This window comes from Zootoca vivipara, chromosome 2, assembly GCF_965207765.1.
Source record: "Zootoca vivipara chromosome 2, rZooViv2.hap1.1, whole genome shotgun sequence".
Taxonomy (NCBI): Eukaryota; Metazoa; Chordata; class Lepidosauria; order Squamata; family Lacertidae; genus Zootoca; species Zootoca vivipara.
Window position 1 is genome coordinate 108,414,887 of NC_142584.1, and position 23,405 is coordinate 108,438,291.

The window sequence follows — 23,405 nt, forward strand, 5'->3', positions numbered from 1 at the left end:
AAAGTGTGTACTGTATATGGTTCCAGCTTAGTAGTGGAATTTTATACATGCCTATTCAGAAATATTTCCCCAGTAGTGATGAATGGAAGTGAGAGCTGGACCATAAAGAAGGCTGATCGCCAAAGAATTGATGCTTTTGAATTATGGTCCTGGAGGAGACTCTTGAGAGTCCCATGGACTGCAAGAAGATCAAACCTATCCATTCTGAAGGAAATCAGCCCCGAGTGCTCACTGGAAGGACAGATCGTGAAGCTGAGGCTCCAATACTTTGGCCACCTCATGAGAAGAGAAGATTCCCTGGAAAAGACCCTGATGTTGGGAAAGATGGAGGGCACAAGGAGAAGGGGACGACAGAGAACGAGATGGTTGGACAGTATTCTCGAAGCTACGAACATGAGTTTGACCAAACTGCGGGAGGCAGTGGAAGACAGGAGTGCCTGGCGTGCTATGGTCCATGGGGTCACGAAGAGTCGGACACGACTAAACGACTAAACAACAACAACAACAACATGATGTGTGTCTAGGACTGTAGCTAAAGCATTGCATTGCCATTATTGCTTCTCATTCTGCGATGAATCACCCAACATCCATTCATGCCTGCAGCAATAATCCCAGATTTATGAAGGAGCAATTTCATGGTGTTCAGATTTCCAAAACCACCCTCCATCTCTTCATTATCAGTAAATCTCTAAAAAGAAACAAAAACACTTTACATACACAAAGTTATTTATAAAGTATAAGAAGGCAGAACCTGGAGCTAACACTCCACGACACCCCAAAAACGAAAGTTGTTGAGCTTTTCTAAGGAAGACCCCCAAATTGTTGAGCTTTTTATTTTCAACACACACACCCCACCACCACCATCATTACAAGAAGGCATGGCCTTTTGGAACCCCCCCCCCCATAATGTCCAGGAAAATCTATGAGGCAGGTAGGGCTGAGAGGCAGTGATTGGCACATTGACACCCAGTGAGCTTCATGCCCAAGTGGGGATTCAAACCCTAGTCTTGACACCCTAACCACTACACCACATTGCCTCAAGTGAGCTAACCACTTCCCACCTATCAACAAGGATTTTAATATGTTGATGTTGTTTATTATGGCTTTTTTAATGTAAGTCACTTAGAAATAATACAATAATAATAATAATACAATACAATAATAATACAATAAATAATACAAATAATAATAATAATAAATCAACTGTGGGGAGTAGTAACAGGTTATGGCGCCTAAGATGTAAGAGCATTGGCTGTTTCACTGTCCGCTCAAGGGTAAAATCCAAGCCAGGTCAACAAGGATAATTGGAGTCTCCATGGAGACACATCTACCCACAGCGAGCAGATGCAGGTAAATACATTTTCTAGAGATGACCTCATTTACCACAAAGTACCCAGGAATCCTGGCTCTTTTCTTGGATACGTATAGAAAATGCCTCTGGAAGAACTCAAGAGTCCCCATTTAGTCTGGCCACCTCTTTTCCGGCAGATCGCCTATGTTTTCCACAACAGTGTGACAGGTGGAAATCAAACAGGTGCATCTTATCCCAGCACAGAGATGGGAGGAAAGCTTCACCTGTTGAATTTCTGAATTGTAACCCTGCAGGAAGGAAGGAGGTAAACAGCTAGCAACTCCCCAAGCCCTTTCCTTGGTTAGCGAGGCCTAGCGCAGCCATCTCCTCTCTACTTCCACGCCAATGGTTGCCATAGTAACTGCCTCTCCTGGTTGCCATACTGTAAATTCCTCCAGCTTGGACTCTTGCAGTTGTCATGGCAATTGGGGGGGGGGGAGAGAACCGGGCTTCCTCCTAAAGGATGATGCAACCTATTGATGGATTAATGGGGATGAAATACCATGAATAACAAAAGTTCCAGTAGGGAATATTAGCAGGAAAGGGAGGAGAGCAAATTGCGGCATTTTTTTTTTTGCTCGTTTGTTTGTTTCATTTATTAATCTCTTCCCAGGAAACGTTCCAAAGCAACTTAACAATAAGTAAATGAAAACTCAATAAAAGCATACATTGAAAATATTTTCAAATCCGATACAGATACAGACCAGAATAAAAATCGCCACTTATCAGGCTTCTTGGAAAAGGAATATTGCTGAAACTTAAAAAACAACAGCACACCAGTCAAAACAGTGCTTGCCAGATATCTAACTGGAGGTGATGTTCATAGGTAGATGCAGCTTCATTTAAAGGCTCATTCCTACCCGGTACAGGAGATTGAACGGATCACCTGAGCGCAGTGATCCTTTGAGTGCATAAAGGATAAGACAATCTTTCAGGTATCCTGGCTCCAAACTGTATGAGGCTTTGTAAACCAGTAGCCAGTGCTGTATTTAGGGTTCCCACACTTTATTCCATTTTCCCAATAATTCCTTCCTTACCTGTTTGTTTTCAAGCTTTATTTCACACAACGTAAAAGCCACTTCAGAGAAACCAGAAGAATCTAGTGGAAGTTTAGTGCTTTCCCCCCCTGCTCATTGTTTCCGGAACAAAATCCATTTTCAACCCTGTTAACCTGGAAAATGGCGGGAGTTCTGCAGTGCAATTTTCCTGGCATTTTTGAGTGTAATCATGCAAAATATTGAACTTGAATAAAACAATTTTATACACCCAAGTTGCTGAAATCTCTTCTATTCTACATTTAAGCAAATGTAAATGCTGAGGTTCCGAATAGAACGCTTTAAGCTGGATGCATAAAATTAAAAAGTTTTAAAAAAACAATGAGTTCCAACCTCTGTGTACAGATATATTTTTGAACTACAATAGCTGATATGGCTTTGAAAGAATTCCTTTACACGTGGCCTCTGAGAAATTCTTTACAAAGCCTTTCACTTACAGGTGAAACTCGGAAAATTAGAATATCGTTGAAAAGTGCATTTATTTCAGTAATGCAACTTATTTTTTTCTTTTCTTTTAATTTTTACAAATGCTTTCTTTTGGAAATTCCACAGTAATAAAACAAATAGTTATTACAATAATAAAAAATAAACAAAAATAAACATTGCTATTACGTTTCATTAATTACATTCCATTTATAATTGACCCGCCTAACGACAAATAATTACAATTACAACAAATAAAGGCTTGGCATATCTTGCTTTGCATGTCACGCATCTATCTCATATATTGGTTTCACCTTTTAAGTTGCATTACTGAAATAATTGCACTTTTCGTCGATATTCTAATTTTCCGAGTTTCACCTGTAGAGCTATATGGGTGAAGGTCCTCCATCTGGGACAAAGTTTTAATGGCATCTATATATATAAAAATGTAAAAATCGTGAAACTGCGTTCTACACTTTTTTCCGTAACCGCTTGACCGATCGTCCTGAAATTTTGACACAACGATCCAGGCCACTCCCCGAGCGTTGTTGGGGGCAAAAATCCATCAAATCACACACCTGGGCAGGTGTAGACCTGGTTTTCCACCAAGACAAACAGCGCCCTAAAGTGGCGTAGTACCCTCCTCCACCCCTCCTTTCCTGTGAAATCTAAGCCACACCCACAAACCAAGTGACATCATCAACCAAGCAACTGAAACCACCAAGGTGGCCATTATCAGACAGACTAGGCCGCTTTCCAGACTAGGCCAAGTGGAGGTAGGGGGGGGGCAAATAGACGGCAGGGATAAGTAATGGGTCAGAACGGGGGGGGGGACACAGGGATGAAACCTGCCCTCTCCACAATATCTCACCTTGGCTTTGCAGACTAGGCCGCTTTCCAGACTAGGCCAAGTGGAGGTAGGGGGGGCAATAGAGGGCAGGGATACGTAATGGGTCAAAACGGGGGGGGGGGACACAGGGATGAAACCTGCCTCTCCACAGTATCTTGCCTCGACTTGGGGACTCTGAGGCTCAGGGGGATCTGAAGGGGGGCTATTACCCTCCATTTCACAGACTAACGCACAGCAACGCGTGCAGGGCCAGCTAGTAAGTAAATAAAGCTGTTCTTCTGAGTAAAAGATAATCTAACCCCGTTGATGTTTTGTGCATTGTTACAGGGGGCAGTTCTAATATATCCCAGACCTATATACCGGTACGTACTCCATTAAGTTCTGCAATGGGCATGGTGAGTCACATGTACTTTGTCCTAGAAGGAGATCTGTGACTCAAGTTCCTTTTCTCCCTCCTTAAGGAGGAATGCAACTGAGTGGGGCTGTATTTGAATTCGGATTGTGGTGCTGGAGAGGTAAGGTTTAACTCTTTCTGCTGATCTTTACCCCCAGCCTGAAAACTGTTCCTTTGGACCTGTTTGCCCCATAGCAGAGCACCTTTTGGTCTTAACCCACAGGGCAAATAGCTCTGTGGGGAGTGATGGGGCTGGAATCCAGTCTAGAAAATTAGGGCATGGAAAGGGCGGACTCCCTCTTTTCTATTGTCACAGTTACAACACAAGGTGCACTTCCCCTTTGGATTATGCCAGTTGCGTCAAAGGCCGCCATGTCTAGTTTGGCTGTGTTGTTTAAAGAAGAGAATCAAAAATCAGTACATCAAAAGCCCACTAGCTTTTGCTGGGGAGCAGAGTGGCGCAGAGAGACCTTCCTAGCAATATGTGAATGGAAATAAATAAAAATGCATTTTTTCCAATGCCTCTTAGACATCATTCGCTTGAAAATAAAATCCTTAAACTCAGATGTTCGGCTCCAAACAAGCTTTATTGCATTAACAGAATAACATGGCGTGCCTTGACAGTCAGAGGGATGTTACTGCCAGTGTTGCAGAAGATCTGTCATTCCCTCTTCAGTCTTCCTTTTCAGTTGCTGGCTTGGGTGGTTTCCCACTTGCTGGCTTGGGTGGTTTGTCAGTCTCTGGCTTTGGTGGTTTGTCAGTCGCTGGCTTGGGTGGTTTCCCACTTGCTGGCTTGGGTGGTTTGTCAGTCGCTGGCTTGGGTGGTTTGTCAGTCGCTGGCTTCTGTGGCCTCATCCGTTCTGAAAAAGAAACACACGTGAAGGCTACAGTATGGGAAAAGCATAAAAGTCTAGAAGACAGGAAGTGAACCTGGCCTTCTGGGGCAAATCCTTAACCAAGTTCTTGGGCAGGAAGTCCCACTGAATTCAGAGGGACTTACTTCTGAGTAAACATGTTCAGGCTTGCACTGCTCATTTCCAGAAGATCTCATTGGAGAAACCTTGATCCGTGCATCTAAAATGGGACCTTGGTTCTCAAACGCCTTGGTTCCCAAACGCTGAAAACCTGGAAGTAAGTGTTCCGGTTCTCAAACGTTTTTCAGAAGCCGAACGTCCGATGCAACTGTCTGCTATTGTTTCCAGGGCGCCTGCACCAATCAGAAGCTGTGCCTTGCGTTTTCAAACATTTCAGAAGTCAAACGGACTTCCGGAACAGATTAAGTTTGGCGCTTTTTATTTGCTTTTTATTTTGCGTTTTTGTATTTGAGGCTTTTTCGGTTAATTTGTTTTTGTAACTGTGTTACAAACTGCCTTGTCGTGGCGAAGGGGCTTAAATAACTTAGAGAAGTTATGTTTTGACCAAACGTGATCCACCTGGAGAAGGAATTGGCAAGCCACTCCAGTATCCCTGCCAAGAAAACTCTATGGACAAAGACAACAGGCATATAAAAGTTATGACGCTGGAAGATGAGCCCCTCAGGTCGGAAGGCGTCCAACATGCTACTGAGGAAGAGCGGAGGACAAGTACAAGTAGATTCAGAGCTGATGAAGCGGCTGGGCCAAAGCCGAAAGGTCGCTCAGTTGCGGATATGCCTGGAAGCGAAAGGAAAGTCCGATGCTGTAAAGAAAAATATTGCATAGGAACCTGGAATGTAAGAACCATGGATAATGGTAAGCTGGATGTGGTGAAAAATGAGATGGCAAGAATAAATATTGACATCCTGGGCATCAGTGAACTAAAATGGAAGGGAATGGGTGAATTCAGTTCAGGTGACTATCATATCTACTACTGTGGGCAAGAATCCCGTAGAAGAAATGGAGTGGCCCTCATAGTCAACAAAAGAGTGGCAAAAGCTGTAATGGGATGCAATCTCAAAAATGACAGAATGATCTCGATACGAATCCAAGGCAGACCTTTTAACATCACAGTAATCCAAGTTTATGCACCAACTACCGGTGCTGAAGAAAGTGAAATTGACCAGTTCTATGAAGACTTACAACACCTTCTAGAAATGACACCAAAGAAGGATGTTCTTCTCATTACAGGGGATTGGAATGCTAAAGTAGGGAATCAAGAGATAAAAGGAACAACTGGCAAGTTTGGCCTTGGAGTTCAAAATGAAGCAGGGCAAAGGCTAATAGAGTTCTGTCAAGAGAACAAGCTGGTCATCACAAACACTCTTTTCCAACAACACAAGAGACGACTCTACACATGGATATCACCAAATGGGCAGCATCGAAATCAGATTGATTATATTCTCTGCAGCCAAAGATGGAGAAGCTCTATACAGTCAGCAAAAACAAGACCTGGAGCTGACTGTAACTCAGATCATCAGCTTCTTATAGCAAAATTCCAGCTTAAACTGAAGAAAGTAGGAAAAACCACTGGGCCAGTAAGATACAATCTAAATCAAATCCCTTATGAATACACAGTGGAAGTGAGGAACAGGTTTAAGGATTTAGATTTGGTGGACAGAATGCCTGAAGAACTATGGATGGAGGCTCGTAACATTATACAGGAGGCAGCAACGAAAACCATCCCAAGGAAAAGGAAATGCAAGAAAGCAAAATGGCTGTCCAACGAGGCCTTACAAATAGTGGAGGAGAGGAGGCAAGCAAAATGCAAGGGAGATAGGGAAAGATACAGGAAACTGAATGCAGATTTCCAAAAAACAGCAAGGAGAGACAAGAGGGTCTTCTTAAATGAGCAATGCAAAGAAATAGAGGAAAACAATAGAATGGGGAAAACCAGAGATCTGTTCAAGAAAATTGGAGATATGAAAGGAACATTTCGTACAAAGATTACCATAATCAAGGACAAAAGTGGTAAGGACCTAACAGAAGCAGAAGACATCAAGAAGAGGTGGCAAGAATACACAGAGGAATTATACCAGAAAGATATGGAGGTCTCGTACACCCCAGGTAGTGTGGTTGCTGACCTTGAGCCAGACATCTTGGAGAGTGAAGTCAAATGGGCCTTAGAAAGCATTGCTGATAACAAGGCCAGTGGAAGTGATGATATTCCAGCTGAACTATTTAAAATTTTAAAAGATGATGCTGTTAAGGTGCTACACCCAATATGCCAGCAAGTTTGGAAAACTCAGCAATGGCCAGAGGATTGGAGAAGATCAGTCTACATCCCAATTCCAAAGAAGGGCAGTGCCAAAGAATGCTCCAACTACCGCACAATTGCGCTCATTTCACACGCTAGCAAGGTTATGCTTAAAATTCTACAAGGCAGGCTTAGGCAGTATGTGGACCGAGAACTCCCAGAAGTGCAAGCTGGATTTCGAAAGGGCAGAGGAACCAGAGACCAAATAGCAAACATGCGCTGGATTATGGAGAAAGCTAGAGAGTTCCAGAAAAACGTCTACTTCTGCTTCATTGACTATGCAAAAGCCTTTGACTGTGTCGACCACAGCAAACTATGGCAAGTTCTTAAAGAAATGGGAGTGCCTGATCACCTCATCTGTCTCCTGAGAAATCTCTATGTGGGACAAGAAGCTACAATTAGAACTGGATATGGAACAACTGATTGGTTCAAAATTGGGAAAGGAGTACGACAAGGTTGTATATTGTCTCCCTGCTTATTTAACTTATATGCAGAATTCATCATGCGAAAGGCTGGACTAGATGAATCCCTAGCCGGAATTAAGATTGCCGGAAGAAATATCAACAACCTCAGATATGCAGATGACACAACCTTGATGGCAGAAAGTGAGGAGGAATTAAAGAACCTTTTAATGAGGGTGAAAGAGGAGAGCGCAAAATATGGTCTGAAGCTCAACATCAAAAAAACCAAGATCATGGCCACTGGTCCCATCACCTCCTGGCAAATAGAAGGGGAAGAAATGGAGGCAGTGAGAGATTTTACTTTCTTGGGCTCCTTGATCACTGCAGATGGTGACAGCAGTCACGAAATTAAAAGACGCCTGCTTCTTGGGAGAAAAGCAATGACAAACCTAGACAGCATCTTAAAAAGCAGAGACATCACCTTGCCTACAAAGGTCCGTATAGTTAAAGCTATGGTTTTCCCGGTAGTGATGTATGGAAGTGAGAGCTGGACCATAAAGAAGGCTGATCGCCGAAGAATTGATGCTTTTGAATTATGGTGCTGGAGGAGACTCTTGAGAGTCCCATGGACTGCAAGAAGATCAAACCTATCCATTCTTAATGAAATCAGCCCTGAGTGCTCCCTGGAAGGACAGATCGTGAAGCTGAGGCTCCAATACTTTGGCCACCTCATGAGAAGAGAAGAATCTTTGGAAAAGACCTTGATGTTGGGAAAGATGGAGGGCACTAGGAGAAGGGGACGACAGAGGACGAGATGGTTGGACAGTGTTCTCGAAGCTACGAACATGAGTTTGACCAAACTGCGGGAGGCAGTGGAAGACAGGAGTGCCTGGCGTGCTATGGTCCATGGGGTCACGAAGAGTCGGACACGACTAAACGACTAAACTACTACTACTAACTGTGTGGAACCCAGTTCAGCTACTGATTGATTGATTGATTGTGTGACTGTGGAAATGGAGAGAAGCTCCCCCCCCCATCCAAACAATGACTATCATCAGTGCAGGTAAGAAAAAAGATTAATTTTAATTTTTATCAATCAACAATACTGTCTTATTTATTTCATAGTACGGTACATTGATTATTGCTTGCATTTTATGGATCAATGGTCTCGTTAGATAGTAAAATTAATGTTAAATTGCTGTTTTTTGGGGGGATTGTTTTTAAATGTCTAGAACGGATTAATCCATTTTGCACTACTTTCTATGGGAAAGCGCGCCTTGGTTTTGGAATGCTTTGGTTTTGGAACGGATTTCCGGAACCGATTAAGTTTGAGAACCAAGATACCACTGTAGCCTGTTTGCCCTCAAGGGCAGTGAAAGATGGGAGCACGAGGCATCTTGTCCTCTTGTCCTCGGGCAGCAAAATGTGGAGAGACCATAGCTCAGGGCAAGAATATCTGCTTTGCATGTAGAAGGTCACAGTCCCCAGCATTTGCAGGTAGAGCTGGGAATGGTCCCTGCCTGATACCCTGGGCAGCTACTGCCAGTCCATGTTGGCAATACTGAGCTCCCTTCTCCTGTGCCAGGGCCACCCAGTCACCAAGATCTTTATCTGAGTCTCTGCTTTGGGTGCCCCTATCTTAGCTCAGAGTATCATGCTTGTCTCCATTATATTCAATTGGCAGATATCTGCCCCACCCCTTCAATAAAAAGTGGTTGGAAATAACTTATCAGAGCCCAGTGTGCTTATAGGTAAAATGCCCAGTGATACAAGCCCTCCCTTTATTTATTTCTAAGTTACCCCCCCCCATTCTCCCTGACTTATGTATATTTTTATTTATTTATCCAAAATGTTTCGATCCTGTCTCCTAGGACCCGGTCCTCGCGAGGCAGTTTCCAGAAATAGGTAAAAATAATACTTTTTTTGTAATTTAAAACTAAGCACCAAGTAAAATATGAGGTTTTTGAGAGAAGGTTAAACGACAGAATCAGGGCAGTCTTAAGCATGGCAAATAAGCATTCAGAGAGGGTATTGTATATGTTTTTAACAGGAGTGTATCAGAATCAGACTCTGAATGTGCTGGAACCTTACCCAACCTGGTGCCCTTCAGCTGTTAACATACTACAACTTCCACCAGGCCCAGCTCTCACGGCCATGCTGGCTGCAGCTGATGGGTTTTGTAGTGCAGAAAAGGATACCACCTTGGGGAAGGTGGGTGAATGATAAAGACCCCCCCCCTGCACCAGCCCACTCCTCTTACCTTTGGCCTTGTTCCAAATGCACTTTACCATCTTTAACAGACATTTCAGTATGTTCCAAAAAAAAGTCAGTATGCCCCAAACAAATTTCATGTTGCACATCTTGGCAAGCTTGCTGGGTTCACCTTTACCTGCAGGTAGACATTGGGAAGAAATAAGTCAGAGACCGGCTCTAAGACATAGCCAGGGTAAGCACCCTCATTTCTGCGTAGGATTTCCCACAGTTTTTTTACTGTCCTTGCTCTTTTTCATTTATAACAGTAGGCCAACATGCAGAAATTAAACCGACGAACGGTTCCCCCATCGCTTCGCCTCCATGCCAGAAAAAGGCTTCACTTGTTATCTTCCATAGTCTGCATCTGAAACAGAATTGCTTTTTCCTTTGGGGTTTTAAAAATTTTGTTTCTAAGATGTATCTACTCTTTTATCACTCGTTGTTTGCCATGCCCATTGGCCTCCATTGGGAGAAAGGGCTGGATATAAATACCTTTAGGGTGGATCTACACACAGGGGGAAAACCTGCTATAAATAAGTAAAAAAATAAATCATTATGACAAAAGGGGGGAAAGCGCTATGCAAAATCACAAAAAAAATTTTTGCTCTCCAGCACCACCTGGTGTTGCATGTTTATAACGCATTCAAAGCGCTGTTTTTTCACCAATGTTGCTGAGTTCAGTGGACTGTCATTCTTGTTCACCTTACAGTCACCACCCCCTTTGCATGTTGTATTGACTTGCCTTCCGGCACAGATGTCTACCTGATCAATGTAACTTTGCTTCTGAGGTTTTTCTCCCCTAACTTCAGTGATAGTAAAATATCCCCTAAAAATACAACACAAGAACATTTTGCACACAGGGACCATACAGGAACACTTGACAAAGGACAGGCAATCACATGGGGCTCCTGGTGTGCTCACAACCGTGGCAGGATTGTGCAGAGCTAAGGAAGGGGCTTGTTGAAAGCAAATTCACACACCTATTTGGGAAATACTCTGGAATTGCATGCATGTCACTCAGAGCAAGCTGCCCTGCCTTGCCCTGCTCCACCCAACCGCTGATGCATCTTTTAATGGGTGAATGCAGAGACACCTGAGTACAGAGTTTGTTGCTTTACAAGCCATCCACCGTATCTCCTCCCAATTTAATTCACAAAAATAAATGCAAAATTATTCAGAAAAATCTATAGATATTTATTACAGAAGGACACACACACACACTGTGTCCATGCTTGCGCTCTCTCTCTCTCTCATGCGCATGCACACACGCACACACAAGACCACAAACAAATACCGTATTGGCCCAAATATAAGCCGCACCCGAATGTAAGCCACACCTTTAAAATTGAAGGGAAAAAAAGACAATACCAGAATATAAGCCGCTCCCTTAAAATTCCGCAGGCACTCACACCCGTTCCGTTTTACTGTATGTCTGTCCCAGCAGCAATATCGTAAAATCCAGTTTTTGTAAGGTCGCAAATTTAAGCCACGGTTGGAATTGAGGCGGGGGGGGGGGAAGGTGAGGCTTATATTCAGGTCAATACGATATTCCTCAAAGTAGGAAACTCAAAGTAGGAAACACCCCCCCCCCCGCTTCTCTGGTTACCAGTACAAACAAAAAATTATGAAGAGCTGTGGCTTTCAAGGAAACAGCTCTGAACATCCTCATGGTGTTGGGCTCTCAAGGATTTCCTCCAATATCTGATATAGTGGCTACTAAATAGTCCTCAAAAAAATAGTGAGATAAAAAAGTGTGGTAAAAAGCCAGCAGTCCTTTTAATACTCAATAATCCTAATATTCAAATGTCAGAAGACTGGCAGAAATGCCTCCACAACCCTCTGCAAATTGTATAAAATGTGTGCTGGATGCGAAAGTGTGGCTTTGAGATTTCTTTCTTTCACAGAATCACAGAATCATCCACCACACTCCTTGGCAGCAAATTCCACTGCCGAACAGCTCTTGCTGTCAGGAAGTTCTTCCTAATGTTTAGGTGAAATCTTTTTTCTTGTAGCTTGAATCCATTGCTCCGTGTCCGCTTCTCTGGAGCAGCAGAAAACAACCTTTCTCCCTCCTCTATATGACATCATTTTATAAATTTCAACATATCACCCCTTAACCTTCTCTTCTCCAGGCTAAACATACCCAGCTCCCTAAGCCGTTCCTCATAAGGCGTCATTTCCAGGCCTTTGACCATTTTGATTGCCCTCCTCTGGGGAAGATTTGGGATAGGAGAGGGTCAAAATCTCATTGCACTAGTGATAATTCTAGTGCAATAATAATAATAATTAAAAGTCTGCCTGTGATAACTGAACAAATGTAATACCATACATTTAAAGATGACTTTCATATTTATTTCGTTGTAAAAACAAATCAGAATTGCTCACATGGGATTAATAAAACTACTGTTCACCAGTTATAGTGGTTTTATTAATTGCATTACAGCAAAGGTAGTTTGCATTTCAGCCACCAGAAGGGAAGTGCTAGAGGCCAGAAATGGATAACTCTGGCAAGCGAGCCATTCCAACCCCCCTGAGGGGAAGGCAAAATCACCCGTGTTCCTAGACCAGCTGATTTGGGAAGAACATCTTCCTCCACACTGTTTCTCGTTTATCTCCCTATCATCTTTAATTAATTAAAACCCAGTTTTATGTTGCTTGCTTGCTTGCTTGCTTAGTTATTTATTTACTGCTTAATTCCTAAATAGGCTTCTAAGCGGCTTGGAAAGTATAAAAGACAGTTACACAAAGATTAAACTATGAGCATCCATAATTAGACATAAAAAACCCCCATCTGTCTAGCAGTCCATTTTCCTATTGCTCGAGGAACAGGGTAGGCTTCCATCACCTTGCACCACCAATCTGTGCAGTCCTGTAATAATTTTTCCCCATTTCCCTTTCTTTCTCCAGGCAATCACCATCCTATTGCTGGACCTGCAGGATTCCTAATGCTTCCAGACAGGGCCGTCTTGAGCATATCGGGCGCCCTAGTGCCGTGGTGTGACGATCCCTCCGGCGCCCCCCCCCCCCGTTTCCCAGCATGGCTGGCTGGTGGGTGCTTCGCGTAGCATGGCTTTTGCGGGCGCCGCAGCGCGGCACCACCGTGGTGGCCCGGCGCCCAGGCACCCTGCGCCACCCAGCCTTGCCCTAGGGCCGGCCCTGCTTCTGGAGGAAATCACATTCACCTCTGAAGTCTTCTTCCCCTCTTTCCAACTGGCAAACAAAGAAGTTCTAACTTACAAGTTGTTTGTTCTGTCTTGGATGCCTTCTCCTGGTGATGTTCCAGTGGCCTAAGAATCTCAGGTGCCTTTATGTAGGCAGCCTCTCCTTTCCTTCCCAGAACTGGTAGGTGGCTGCTAATTCAGTTTGGGGTGGAGTGATTGATTGATCTTTTGCAATGATCCACAGGGAGGTTTGTGCTGGTTCAACTGGTCTCCATCTACTGTCACCTGCTACTGACTTGTGTGGGCTGTCTAATTTCAACTCAACCACCAGCACTTAACACACCTCAGAATGTATTCCCCGGCCCTTGGTGCTCCATGAATCTAATTGTTCAGAGATTAAAGCAGGAAATGCTGAAGATCAGTACACAGCCGTTCTCAAAAAGGCTTCTCTCTCCTGGGTGAGTCACTAATTGGCCAGATTTGAAGAGATTAGCTGCACATTAATATGAAATTCACACTCGGGTTGGTCCAATAAATCAAATACATTCCTGGGCAGCAAACAGATCATGTCACAATTGCGATGCTTCAAGAGAACACAAAGCAGTTTCTGCCCAAGTCTCTGGAGATAGTTACCTAAAGAAAACCCAAAAGGTACCAAAAGCTAAGCCTTGGACAGACCACACCTGGAATACTGTGTCCAGTTATTGGCACCACAATTTGAACAGGATGTTGACAAGCTGGAAGGTGTGCAGAGGAGAGCAGGTAGGATGATTAAGGGTCTGGAACAGGCTTCCTCAAACTCAGCACTCTAGATGTTTTTGGCCTACAACTCCCATGATCCCTAGCTAGCAGGACCAGTGGTCAGGGATGATGGGAATTGTAGTCTCAAAACATCTGGAGGGCCAAGTTTCAGGAAGCCTGGTCTAGAAGCTAAGCCTTATGAGGAATGGTTGAAGGAGCTGGGTATGTTTAGCCTGGAAAGGAGGAGACTGAGAGGAGATAGGATAGCCATCTTCAGATATTTGAAGGGCTGTGAACATGGAGGATGGAGCAAGCTCGTTTTCGCCTGCTCTGGAGGGTAGGACTCGAACCAATGGCTTCAAGTTGCAGGAAAGGAGATTCCGACTGGAGATACGGAAAAGCTTTCTGACAGTAAAGGCCGTTTGATAGTGGAACGGACTCCCTCGGGAGGTTGTGGACTCTTCTTCCCTGGAGGATTTTAAGCAGAGGTTGGATGGCCATCTGTCATGGATGCATTAGCTGAGATCCCTGCATTGCAGGGGGTTGGACTAGAGGACCCTTAGGGTCCCTTCCCACTCTGTGATTCAATGCTTCTATACCCCTTCATGGATCACTGTCTTGTCGTGGCGAAGGGGCCTGAATAACTCCAAGAAGCTATGAGCTATGCCATGCAGGGCCACCCAAGACAGACAGGTCATAGCCGAGAGTTTAGACTAAATGTGATCCACCTGGAGAAGGAACTGGCAAAGGAACTTGCCAAGAAAACTCCATGGACATAAAAAAGGAGAAGCTTTGAGAAGAAAGTGAGAGTTCCCAAGGCATGCTCTGGTTCATGGGGTCATGGAGAGTCAAACATGACTAAACAACAACAACAGCAATGCTAGAAGCAGGGCACCAGGGCTAATGTGACAGAGGAGTTTCTAACATTGCGGCCATGATGCACTTCTGCCCACAGAGACAAAGTCCTCTTTTTGTGCTCCCAGGGTCTCCTCCCCTTCCTCTTGCATTGTAGTCAATAAAACGATTTGTGGTGTGTGCTGCTTGGTTGTGGTAGAATAGAATCATAGACCACAAGGGCCATCCAGTCCAACCCCCTGCCAAGCAAGAAACACCATCAAAGCATTCTTGACATATGCCTGTCAAGCCTCTGCTTAAAGACCTCCAAAGAAGGAGACTCCACCACACTCCTTGGCAGCAAATTCCACTGCCGAACAGCTCTTACTGTCAGGAAGTTCTTCCTAATGTTTAGGTGGAATCTTCTTTCTTGTAGTTTGAATCCATTGCTCCGTGTCCGCTTCTCTGGAGCAGCAGAAAACAACCTTTCTCCCTCCTCTATATGACATCCTTTTATATATTTGAACATGGCTATCATATCACCCCTCAACCCTCAACCTGGTAGGTGATCATGGTGCCTCAGAGATACAAACACACGCTTCCTTCAAAGCGCATTCAAAGCACGTTTCTCTAGCTGTTTTTGGACTACAACTCCCACCATCCCTAGCTAGCAAGACCAGTCAGGGAAGATGGGAACTGTAGTTCGAAAACAGCTGGAGACCCAAGTCTGTGAAACTTTGCTTTAAAACATACATTTCCGAGCACAATTCAAAGTGTTGGTGCTGACCTTTAAAGCCCTAAACGGCCTCGGTCCAGTATACCTGAAGGAGCGTCTCCACCTCCATCGTTCTCCCCGGACACTGAGGTCCAGCGCTGAGGGCCTTTTGGCGGTTCCCTCACTGCGAGAAGCAAAGCTACAGGGAACCAGGCAGAGGGCCTTCTCGGTAGTGGCACCCGCCCTGTGGAACGCCCTCCCACCAGATGTTAAAGAGATAAACAACTACCTGACATTTAGAAAATACCTAAAGGCAGCCTTGTTTAGGGAAGTTTTTAATCTGTGATATTTGATGTATTTTAATGTTTGTTGGAAGCTGCCCAGAGTGGCGGGGGGGGGGGGGCAGCCAGATGGGCGGGGTATAAATAATAAATTATTATTGTTATTGTTATTGTTATTGTTATTGTTATTGTTATTATTGTTATAGGCACCGGACTATGGGATTGCGGATTTTCTGCGTCTCATAGTTCCGCTTTTGAGGATTTTAATAGGAAGCATGTGACTTGTTTTCAAGCAAATAAATATGCAAAGGCAGACAAATAAAAATGCAAATGGAATATGCACTCCCGATGCCTTTTAAACTATGTGTTCATTAAACTATGATCAGGCTACGGTGAGTTTATACAAAGATCTGTATAGAATGTGAAATGGGAGGATGTGATTCACGTGGGAAAGAAAAGCCACCCAACGCAAAGGTTCGGCTCCAAAAGATCTTTATTTCCTTTGGAGTTTTGTGTTAATGTAAGCCGTGTAAGTGCTGGAGCAGAAGGGAAAGTGGAGACCATCACGGGGTGGGGGTGGGGAGAGCACCTAGTGGTCCTTCCTGCTGCTTCAGTCTTCCGTCTCATTTGCCGGTTTGGGTGCCTCGGAAGGCTGCTCAGCCAGTTCTGAAACAAAACACGCACACACACACACACACACAGGAGGAGTAGGCAAAAGCCTTAAAGACCACAGACCTGGAAAGGAAATAAACGCATTGCGGGCGGGAGGGGGTGGCAAGGTGCTAGGGACCACAGGTCTCAAAACCCGGAGTCCAGAGAAGAGTACAGAGTTTGTTCTCAAGAGGCAGTGAACCATGCCCAAAGGCTGTATGGGTAAAGACCATTTTTTCCTTGGAGAAGGAAGCTGGACCACGTCCAAATGGGCGTGTGTACCAACAAAGCCAACTGTGCAATTTTCCTGATAGTCAATGTGCTATGACGCCATGACTTATCAGAAGTGCAAGATGGTATGGCCAATGCCAAATCCAGTTGCAGGTAGTTCCAAAGGTGAACTGCAGCACAGGGTATAAATTGGGGGAGTTTGTTAGGATTCATTCCCCGTCTGCAGTCATAGGGTTATTGTGTATCATATGACCGTATGTGCTTTCATTCCCACAGAGTGGAAGTGACGTAGACAGGATGTTTACGTGGGACTGTTGTTCCTTTGTTCTTTCTCTTTACTGGCTGTGATGCCAGAGAGAGGGAGCCATGATGTAAAGCTCCCAGTTTGTTTATATGTAAATAAAGCAGTTTAGCCTTATTTACTGACTTGTGTGTTGTTCATCACGTTTGTGAGAGCAATCGCATATCTGGCCTGTGGGACCAGTCTGACAACTGGCCCCTGGGACGGCCAAATTATTGACAAGCCTTTGCCAACCTGGTGCCCCCAAGATGCCTCGACCGACAACTTCCCACGCCTTGCGTCGTCTTGGACTGATGGGAGTCATCGTCCAAGACAACTGGAGGGCACCAGGTTGGGAAAGGCACTGCTAGGGGAGAGACCTGCTTGTGTCTTAAAGCCTTCCCTGCAGCTGCTCGACCTGTTGCAGTTCCGAGGCAGCCCATCTTTCTACTGCTTTTAAATCCCACCTTTTCCCTCAAGCAGCTCACACACAGTGGTGTTCTCCCTCTCATTATTTAATCCCCACAACAGCCCTGTGGAGTAGGCCGGGCTGAGAGGCAGTGCCCAAGGTCTTAAGGCAGCTTCCTAGGCTCCCGTGTGCCAGTGTAAGGCTCTGTCATATCGCCCGTGTTAGATTGAGATTCAACGTCCGGGCGGCTGTTGCCAATGGAATGGGAAGGGCCGCCATTTTGCCCATTACCTCAGGCAGCAGAATATCTCCTCCCACACTGACTCATTGAGATCTCAAGGCTCAATCTGAGCCTCTCCTTCGGGTGCCCTTAATCCTTTCACTGCTTGCTTTAAGCAGCTTAGCTTTTCAATATCATACAGTATCTAGCTCCGTTCTCCGACAAGCTGGAACGTGCTCAGAGGTGGGCGGCCAAGATGCGAAAGTGCCTTGGAGTCAAGCCTTATGAGGAGCGGTTGAAGGAATTGGGTGTGGTTAGCCTGCTAAAGAGGAGGCTGTGAGGAGATAGGGTACAGGTAAAGGTAAAGGGACCCCTGACCATTAGGTCCAGTTATGACCAACTCTGGGGTTGCGGCGCTCATCTCGTGTTATTGGCCAAGGGAGTAGCCACCGTCAGATATCTGGCTGTGTCACATGGAAGAGGGAGCAAGCTTGTTTTCTCCTGCTCTGGAGGGTAGGATTCGAACCCATGGCTTCAAGCTACAAGAAAGGAGATTCTGACTAAACATCAGGAATAACCTTCTGACAGTAAGAGGTGTTGTACAGTGAAGCTGTCTCCCTCAGGAGATTGTGGGCTCTCCTTCCTTGGAGGGTATTTAAGCAGAGGTTAGATGGTCTTCTGTCATGGACGCTTCAGCTAAGATTCCTGCATTGCAGGGGGTTTGACTAGATGACCCTCGGGTTCCCTTCCAATTCTACGATTCTGTGATTATAAACCCTTCTTCCAAAAAGTTCAAATGCGGATTGACGGGCTGTGGCACTCTTATCATGAGCAGGTTGATGCAGCCAGTGCCCGCCCGCCACCCACACCAAGAGGTACATGGGGCGGCTGCCAGGATTTGCATGGATTAGACTCTCCAGGCTGGGTGACACAAAAGGAAGCTGCAATTTGTGTTGGCTGTTCCAGTTGGGCAAATCGCGGCAATTGTGTGTACATAGCTCCAAAGGGGAAGACAGCAGTTCCTACAGCCAGTCTATCAAACAACCCTGGCAGGGTCACAAGCCCACTGGCTGCCCCACAGAGTCCTAGAGAACATTGGGGGGCAGTTATATAGCCAGGTCTTGTCTGGGATACCTAAACAGTCCTTTGTAGAATCATGCCCCCCCTCTCCCCTCTCCCCTCTCCTCTCTTCCCCCTCTCCCCACCTCTCTCTTCTTCTCCCCTCCCTCCCCCCTCTCCCCCTCTCTTTCTTTGTTGTTGTTTAGTTGTTTAGTTGTGTCTAACTCTTCGTGACCCCATGGACCAGAGCACGCCAGGCACTCCTGTCTTCCACTGCCTCCCGCAGTTTGGTCAAACTCATGTTCGTAGCTTCGAGAACACTGTCCAACCATCTCGTCCTCTGTCGTCCCCTTCTCCTTGTGTCCTCAATCTTTCCCAACATCAGGGTCTTTTCCAAGGATTCTTCTCTTCTCGTGAGGTGGCCAAAGTATTGGAGCCTCAGCTTCAGGATCTGTCCTTCCAGTGAGCACTCGGGGCTGATTTCCTTCAGAATGGATAGGTTTGATCTTCTAGCAGTCCATGGGACTCTCAAGAGTCTCCTCCAGGACCATAATTCAAAAGCATCAATTCTTCGGCGATCAGCCTTCTTTATGGTCCAACTCTCACTTCCATACATCACAAGGTGATGTCTCTGCTTTTTAAGATGCTGTCTAGGTTTGTCATTGCTTTTCTCCCAAAAAGCAGGCATCTTTTAATTTCTACCCTCCTTGAAAACCATGCCACATATATGCATTTCAAAACTGCCAGTTCTCAGCCATGACTCAGATTCAGCTTTCGAGCATCTTCCAGGTATTCCGTGGGCATTCCGCCCGCTTGTTTACAGTCTTATTATCTGCATTGTGATGCTCCGGTGACACTCATTAGCGCCAGAGCCTGCTATTCATTCTCTGATTATGTTCTTCCCCTACTAATGTCCCACACGTAGTATTTAGGAGGCTCAGCGCTCTCAGTCTAGCAATGTAACAATCATCCTGTTTGGAGCTCAGGCAGCAACACAACATTGGATCTTGGCCGGGCTGTGTACACACATTCTTGTTTCCTCTGCATCCAGTACACTTCCACCGCTGACTTGGAAAGCACAGATCTATTCTGTATCTCTCCTCTAACTATCCTGTATCTATACTGCCATTTATTATGAAATGGCTGTGTGTGTTTCCCCTCAAACCAGCTTTGAACAAACTGAGAAAAAGGACAACCTAATTTTTTTCATTTTCATTTGGGAATTATAGGGACAGAACTACCTAAACTGTATAGAAACTTATTTATGTATGCAACTAAAGGTGCAAGAATGTTACTTGCCCCAAAATGGAAAGAAGCAGAAGTCCCAGCAAAGGAAGAATGGATACGAAAACTTATGGAATATACAGAAATGACGAGACTTACCGGCAGAATAAGAAATCAAGATAACAAACTTTGAATAAAAGAATGGAAATGGTTTATTGAATATTTACAGATAAATTGTAAACAGATCAGAACATTGGCAGGATTGTTGTAATAATCTGCAGTTTTATCTATATATATAAAAATGTAAAAGGTCCATGTTTGTGTTTCATGACCTTTCTCCAAAACCGCTTGACCAATTGAGTTGAAATTTGGACACAACATTCCAGTCCAATATGCAAGTGTTTCCATAAACTTAGATTACACAGATGTGACACCTTGCCCACCTCCGCCATACGCCGAAGCAGCACCGCGCCTGGAGCCTCCGTCTGCCGTGGCAACCACTGCATGAAGCGGTCATCTGAGCCGGGAGGCGTCACGTCCAGCCTCCTCCTCCTCTTCCTCGCTGGAGGAGCCGCCCTCTAGCCACTGCCCGCCTCCTACAGCCCCGCCGGCAGCGCCATCCTCCCTAAAAAAAGGTGGACAACTCTGGGAAATGGGGGAGGTGTGCTTGAGGGAGCTTTGCACCACAGCGCCGGATATGCTTAAGAAGGCCCTGCCTACAAGTGGTCTTTGAGCACAAGAGCAATCTCTCTTTCTGTGGGTTCCAATAACTGGTATTCAGAAGCATTGCTGCCCCAAAACGGTGGAGGAAAGCCATGAAGTCAGAACTTTTGATATGGAGCGAAAACTACTTCTAATCCACTTTCCATTACTTTCAATGGGAAAGTTTGCTTCAGGTTAAGTACGGACTTCCAGAACCAATTACACTCATACCTCGGGATAAGTACGCTTCAGGTTGAGTACTCCGCGGACCCGCCTGGAACGGATTAATCCACTTTCCATTACTTTCAATGCGAAAGTTCGCTTCAGGTTAAGTACGCTTCAGGTTAAGTACAGACTTCCGGAACCAATTGTGTACTTAAACCGAGGTACCACTGTATGTGTTTGCCTTATACGGTGATATGCCTAGGGCCTGGAAGCAAATGTGTTTATAGGAACATCATGTGCCTGAAATATGAAATGTTTTCATGTTCTCTTGTTTTTATTATGTATTTTGTGTTCTCATTTTTTATTTTTATGTTGTGAACTGTCCTCTGATCTTTGGATGAAGGGTGGTATGCAAATTTTAATAATAATAATTGGGAGGATGTGTAATTATTTAGATTTTTTTAAAATATAAAATAGTCCTAGAGGTTGTATCCAACTAAGTTAAACTCAGAGGAGGCCCATTAACATTAATGAACATAAGTGAGTCATGTCTAAAGTTCAGTGAGCCTATTCTGAGGAGGGCTAACCCCAGGGAGGCTCGCCTGGCGCCTTGGAGATACTGGTATATCTTTAGGCACCAGGCAAAAGCATTCCTCTTCTCCCAGGCCTTTGGCTAATTAAACAATCTTACGGCCTTTAAAACTGTGGAGGGGGTATCATTTTGTTTGCTATTATGTTATGTAGCTTTGTGTTTTTCTATTGCAAACCATAGTGTGATCCTCCGATGAAGGGCAGTGTAGAAATTGAATAAATAACAAATAATAAAAATAACCACGTTTGATACAGCTTGTGCTTTCCGACTTGGGGCCGTCTGCTTTTAAAGAAAGGATGGGGCAGTGAGCACAACTCCCTGTACCCAAATCACGTTGTTGTGTCTCTTAAAACCCACCCGCGGCTTCCCAAGACAATTCACTCGAGTGGGCCCTTCTTTCGGAACAGTACCGTTGTGATTCTCTCGGAAAAGAAACCGCCAGACACAAAGGTTCAGATCCAAACAAGCTTTATTCTGCTTTGGAATTTGGGGCTAACATAATATCACGGAGCCCCTTGACAGTTGGGGGGGAGACCCATCCATGCTCTGCCAGCGTTGGAGGAGAAGAGGCGGCCGAGTCCATCATGGAAGGGAATGAGCAGTTGCTCTGCCCCGCCTCACTTTGTCTTCTCAGCAACCTTGGGAACCTTGGGAGCCTCAAGAGGACGCTCAGGCAGTTCTGGGGGAAAAAACCACACACATGTGAACCGGAGAGAAGCACAAAAGGCCAGAGGCCCAGAAAGGAAACAGGTTCCTTGGGCGGCAAGGTGTCAGAACAGCATTGGTGCACTGCCAATGTTTTGGACTACAGCGGGCATCCCCAAACTGCGGCCCTCTAGATGTTTTGGCCTACAACTCCCATGATCCCTAGCTAACAGGACCAGTGGTCAGGGAAGATGGGAATTGTAGTCCAAAACATTTGGAGGGCCAAAGTTTGGGGATGCCTGGACCAGAGCTTCCATCGGCCTCTGCCAGCTTCTTGGAGAAGTCATGGGAGTATATAGTCTATCTTGCCTGTCCTCCCTGCCTGCTTCTAGCTAGCCTGCTCCCCTCAGGTGCAGTGAAGGATGCTGTCCTATTGTCAATGCTGGTTCAGCTGCCAGCTTCCCCAGGATCCCAGGGGAGACTCTCACCCAGGAGAACCAGGGCATTCTGCCTCAATGTCCTTGTCCTAGGAGATTCATAGAATCATAGAATAATAGAGTTGGAAGAGACAACAAGGGCCATCCAGTCCAACCCCCTGCCAAGCAGGAAACACTATCAAAGCATTCTTGACATATGCCTGCCAAGCCTCTGCTTAAAGACCTCCAAAGAAGGAGACTCCACCACACTCCTTGGTAGCAAATTCCACTGCCGAACAGCTCTTACTGTCAGGAAGTTCTTCCTAATGTAGTCTCAAGTCCGGGATTCCTGTGCCTTCCCACCATAGCACCAGGGGGCTATGTAAACTTAGCTTGCGGGTGCTCCCTCCATGGCATTATCCAGCAGAGCTTGAGGGGAACCACCTCTGCCAGGGAAGCATGGACTCAAAACCTCCTCCATCTCTGCAGAGGAGCTTATTTAGATGACTTGCTTGCCCTGCCCATCACATCCCCTGGTTCTTGACTGGGCATCTCCCTCCCTCCCTGTGAGGCTCCCTGTATACTCCCTGCCTCTCCACCCTGAGGGATAACAACTCAGCTCCCTCCTTCCTTCCTCTCAGGCAGGTGAATGCCTTGCCTTGCCCCTTCTCCCACTGGTGGAGCCTCCAAGGGGTGTTCAGCTGCAGCCTCCCCAGGAGTCAAAGCTTGGTTGGTTTCTGGTGGCACAGATCAGGACCTACTCAAAGGGACAGGTGCCAGCAATGGACCAGAAGATTCCTGGCACCTGGTGGTGTGTGTTGTAGGCAGTGAGGTGTTTTTCAGCTCTTTCCAAGTCTCAATTGAGAAAACTTTCCTTTGTTTATCGTACAGCATACTGTTCGCCACGTCTTCTAGAGATCATTCTTTCATTTACAACTTCTCTATCTAGAGAAGTTCTATCTACCCCGTCTTCTAGAGCAGTGTTTCCCAACCTTGTGCCTCCATATGTTTTCGGACTACAATTCCCATCATTCCTGACCACTGGTCTTGCTAGCTAGGGATGATGGGAGTTGTAGTCCCAAAACATCTGGAGGCACAAGGTTGGGAAACACTGTTCTAGAGATCATTCTTTCATCTACAACTTCTCATGTTTTGCAGCACTACATCCTCACAAGGCTGAT

General features: G+C 45.4%; 1 long non-coding RNA gene across 1 annotated transcript; it reads right to left on the minus strand.

Annotated features, from left to right (window-relative positions):
* Positions 1–4,641: 4,641 nt before the first annotated feature.
* Positions 4,642–13,291, minus strand: LOC148687043 (uncharacterized). The gene is made up of 3 exons (XR_015948325.1): positions 13,136–13,291; positions 9,906–10,034; positions 4,642–4,933 (listed from the first exon to the last, which is right to left on the minus strand). It is a non-coding gene; the product is annotated as an uncharacterized LOC148687043 (long non-coding RNA).
* Positions 13,292–23,405: the final 10,114 nt, after the last annotated feature.